At 36.9% G+C, this 5,224-nt stretch overlaps 1 long non-coding RNA gene across 1 annotated transcript; it reads right to left on the bottom strand.

Moving 5' to 3' along the window:
• Positions 1-1,563: 1,563 nt before the first annotated feature.
• Positions 1,564-5,224, bottom strand: LOC131253959 (uncharacterized). The gene is made up of 3 exons (XR_009175386.1): positions 5,148-5,224; positions 4,919-5,009; positions 1,564-1,635 (listed from the first exon to the last, which is right to left on the bottom strand). It is a non-coding gene; the product is annotated as an uncharacterized LOC131253959 (long non-coding RNA).

The following is a 5,224-nucleotide window of genomic DNA, read 5'->3' as shown; positions in this document are numbered from 1 at the left end:
AATGCCATTTCTAATCCCCTTCACTAGACCAATGGAAGATTTGGTATCAGGTGAGGGATATTTTCCATTTGAAAATTGTTATAAATTTTAAGAAATCCGGCCTTTTTAGATAAGGAAATTTAGTGGAAGATGGTTTAGGGATACTTGCGAGCAAGCCTAATCGTGTGTGCCATAGTTGGGGTGAGCTCCTGTGCGCGTGAGATTTAGGGCTTGTTGCCTAAGGACAATGTAGGTATGGGGTGCTTAGTAGGCCTTTCAATGGGCTTGGGCCTGGGGTTGGCTTCGGCCCAAAAATTGAAATGTTTCAAGTCAGGCCATTTCAAAATTTTGATTTTGGTCGGCCAGAGCCCGGCCCATTGATAGCCCTGATTATTTGTATCATGTTTTCCTTTTTCTTTTGTAACCTTGGGCCCCTCAAACAAAAATAAAACAAAATATGATAGGTGAGGGTGGATCTTTTTGCTGTGCTTGCCTGAAAAAAAGGTAAAAAGAAAAAAAAAGAAAAAAAAGAAAAAAAAAGAAAAAAGAACAGCAGAGAGAGTTGGTTTCTTCAGGATTGGAACAAGTCGAGTTGGAAGTTTGAGTTGTAAAAGTTACATTAAAGATTAAATTTATCTTGCTAGAGATGTATGGATTATCATATGAATGGATGGATTCTCTTGGTAGCACATGTACAACAATATTAGATTATGGCATTGTGATACACATTCATAAAAACAGAGCCATCCATCCGCTGAGACCCATTTCAAACAAGCACAAGGCTAACATCATGCTTCCATGTTGAATTAGTAAACCCAAGTACATTCATCAGCTACATGATACCTTGAATATCAACCATTAGTCATACATATAGCTTCTAAGTTTCCAAATTTTCCCATACTTGTGGCCCAATTAATTAATGGAACTTCTTGTTTTCATCTACTATTTTAATAGTGGGTCCAACCTGTTGAATGGCACACATTCATGCACTCCACATACGACGGAGGCATGTTCTCAGTGGGCTTTAGCTGGTATATTGCCTTTGCCTGATCTTTCTGGTGATCAGGTAGGCCACTCGTGCAAGTTGAATGTGGACCACTCCTTTTTTTTTTTTTCTAATTAGTATGACTATTACAAATGTTTAGATAAGACAATCCAAAATTCTAGGCCATAGCACATTCCTAGACGTAAGTGAGACTATATTCCTATAGCTACAGATAGTAGGATTCTGAAAGCTAATCAAGTAATTAAAAAAATAATAATAACATTAATAATAAGATCAGAACTGAGTACCGCCTCTCAAACCAAAGTTTATAGCACATCAATTGATATTAGAAATTTCGACCTTTAAGAAAAGAAAAAATGTTAATTGCATGTTTAAATGGAATACTCCCTAAAAGCGCCAGCAATTGTAATAGTGGCGCTAACCAAGCGCCGATAAATGGGTATGTCGGGAAAAGTATTGGTGGTGCTAGACGAGTTTTACCGGTGCTTTTCTGAGCGCCAATAATTGTAGTTTTTCCCGACGCGAATAAGCACCGCTAAAAGTCGCTTCGAGCGCCGGTATAAGTGGTTTGTGAACACTTTCTCATGAAAAAGCGCCGTAAAATTTCTACACAAGCGCCGCTAAAAGCTTTTGTATAGATTTAAGAAGCCCTAGCATGCCAGTAATTTTTTTTATTATATATAATTCAATCGAAACCTGTATTTCTAAAATATTTGAAACATAAAAATGATGCCATACAAATAAAACTGAATATTAAATAAATTTTATATTACAAAACTGAATATTAAACAAATTTTATATTACAAAATACATCTTCAATTTGATGAGTTGGCTAAAAAATATTAATGTTAATTGATAACTAATACAGCAGATTTCCTTCACTTGAGGGTTATCTGAGGGCCTTATGCCAGACAAATATCCTGCAATTTGAGTTCAACGATCTGCTATGCAAATAAACTTCTTCAAAATGTTCTTGGGCATGATGTATGTGTAGCCCATCTCCTGTAATCAGGAATTACTCACATAAGTTCAGTTTCCAGAACCTTGAAAGTTGAAAAGTGCATACAATGGAAAATAGCCATAATTATTTACCTTAATGTCCTCAGTGTTCACATAAATATGATTGACTCTAAGATATAGATTCGTCGCTGAGATTGCTCTCACACGCCAATCAGTTTTAGAACCAAATACTGCTTGCTCATAGGGGCATGTTGTGGTGACAATGAGTTCATCGTCGTGCACAATTATTGTCCTTGTTGTGACTGTTATAAGTTGGCTTGCTTCTTTCGCCTGTACATGAAGATTTGCTAAAGATTATTAGCCAAGTGAAAGCGGCAAAGAAGCTCCTCAGACGCAAAAGCGCAACTGCATCGATGACATCAAATCCAAGCATGAAGGCATGGACAAAATCCGCACACTTCTGTAGGTTACTGACATCCGGAGTATCTGGTCTTGTCTTCAATTCCACTTTCCGGGCCTGAAAATTTTACAAATTTAGATTACCAAAATAATGTTGAAAATAATAAATAAATGCATAGTAGAATCTGACACATGCACACCCAAAGCAACCTATACCATGCCCCCCCACAAATGCCACAATTTTGGCACTGCTTATTTTGTGGGACCCACCTTAGGAGGGTCACAGCCAAATAATGTAACAATTGAACGACATGAATCATCAATCAATGAACTGAAAATGGAATAAGAAACTGGAAAGAAAATGCAATAGCATTTGGAATGAAACCAAGTAAAAACAGAACAAAAACTCCCAACTTCCAGAGAAAAAAATCTAACCCATAAACAATGCACATGTCTAGTGATCATGTACTTTCACAAGAACCATAGTTGGGTGAATTCCGCTCATCTGGACATCTCTTTTTTCTTGGTCAAAACTAAAAAGGAAATTTTATTAACTAGGATAAGTGTGCATGCACATAGCTATCAATTCCCAAGTGGGGTGTGGCTAACAGTGGGGTGTGTGTGTACCAACACACTAACTACTACCATTTTTATTTATATACTAGTGTCCAGAAAAGCAGGAAGCGATTTCCTCACATTTGAAGCACTTGAATTGAGAAACAAAACATTAGAATTAACAATTTGCTTGGTAGCAGGAGATAACAATTAATTGGGGTCGCCTACATGAATCTGTCCCACCATTTTATTCTATCCCAACAATGTTCCAAACATCTCGTCTCTGCACTACTTGGTTTGGCCCATATGCTGCTGTAAACATCCACTGGAATCCCATTAGCATATCCTTTAACTCCACTGAGACAACTCCCCTCCCCACCAATCCTCCTTCACCCAAACATTAGAGTCTCACTCCACCACAACCCCCCTCTTAGACCATACACTGATCTGCTCCTTCTACCCTTCCCCTCCCCACCCAAGAGGCCTCCAGAGTCCTTTATAATATTATCCACACATGCAAACTTATGCACATGTACAAGTGAAGAGGAAAGAAAGAAGAAAACAATATCATTTGTTTCATTAGGATAAAAGCTTTCTTTGGTCCACAAGAACAAATCTGAAAAGGCACTTACATGACCCGAGAAGACAATATCGACACCATATTGATACAAGAGTGCTTCCATTTCCTGCCTCATGCATTCAAATTCCTGATAGTGTGATGAATAACTATTGTACTAAGGAGGATGCCATGCAACCACCAACCATGGGGTCACTTTGCGATCCACTCGAAGTAAATCATCCCTTAACCAAGCATGCTGGGCACCTGTAAAAGATGGTGGCATTGTTAGAAATAATAACAGATCAACGGGACTCACATGCACCTTTGTATATAAAGATCAAATTCATAAAATTAAAGTTTAGCAGTTCACCCATCACAAATAAACTAACAGGAAGTATCTACATAATGATCACAATAATAGTAGTAATGGAACAGATTTAGAAAGTTGAGAATCTATTAGCATCTACAACAACTCTCAATTTAATTACACTCTAATATTAAAAAAAAAAAAATCAAAGAAAACCATTCCAAAAGATCGAAGCATTACCTCATATATTGTTGGGGTAAATGAAAACCCACGCCTTATTTCTCTACATAGACAAAGAAACAAGGTTCAAAAACTGAATCTCTAGACAAACCAATGAAAAAGTGAAAATTGAATTAAATATGCAAGCAGAAATTACACAAGTACAATTGATTTGGGTGGCAAGTTATACTTGAATTTTGCCCTAACAATTCCCCTATTTCCATGGATTCTGACATACAAATTCTACCTATAGCTTCAACTGATTGCAATAGAAAACGTAGTGTCCCATTTGCAGTCTGTTAAGAAGCTGGTTGAATTTCAGCTACAATGTGACTCACATTTATTATCAGTTCCTCTACATCATATGCATTCAGCCCATGCCTTCAGAGTAAGGACAGTTTGCTACTTCATCAACCCATTCCAAAACTGCAAGATGAAGTTTAGGAATAAAAACAAATGGGAAAGAGCACAACAAGTGATCAATACAAGCATAATTTGAAGCAGCATATAGCAAGTGATTTTTGACATGTAAACCATCCAATGGACAGAACAATGGTTCACTCATGTGTGGATGGATCCATTTCTGGACACATTTTGGTCCCCAGAGAGCAATCAACATACACAGATTAACCTTGGGACAATCTGTTCAATGGAAACTAGTAACAAATTATTATACTAGCAATTGCAATTCAATCCAAACTTCAGCATGGCCATGGTATATTGAAAGCAGATATGAAAATTAAACGTAAGTTATTTTCTAACTTCTGAATTGCATATACCTTCCCAAGTATTGATAACTAGGCTCCAAATTGCAATTGAAGTGACTTTAAAAAATAAAATGTAATTACAATTTGGTCATGAAAGAACGTATTCAATAGTTATTGCAATTCAATTCAATTACACATCCAAATGCACCCTTGGTGATTTTAATCACCTCATTCATGAAAATATAACCATAGTTAGAGGCCATGAGCCGATAGTCATGTGCCAATGCAAAAATGCAGCCTGTGCCAACTGCATGTCCTCTGTTTGGACAGTCACCTTGTATTAGAAACTAATTCCAAGATTATGAAATAAATGCAATCACTTGAACTTGGAAACATGTTAGAATTGGAGTTAGCTAGAGATAACAATTGTAATTTATCTCCAATGTAGAAATTCACCGAATTACTGCAATGGTTGGGACACATAAAGTCAAGATCTTGCTTTCAAGCCTCTGAATTATTAGCAAGTATTCTTG

This window comes from Magnolia sinica, chromosome 8 (assembly GCF_029962835.1).
Source record: "Magnolia sinica isolate HGM2019 chromosome 8, MsV1, whole genome shotgun sequence".
Classification (NCBI taxonomy): Eukaryota; Viridiplantae; Streptophyta; class Magnoliopsida; order Magnoliales; family Magnoliaceae; genus Magnolia; species Magnolia sinica.
Note: the sequence above shows the minus strand (reverse complement) of the source record. Positions and strands in the feature narration are given on the sequence as shown.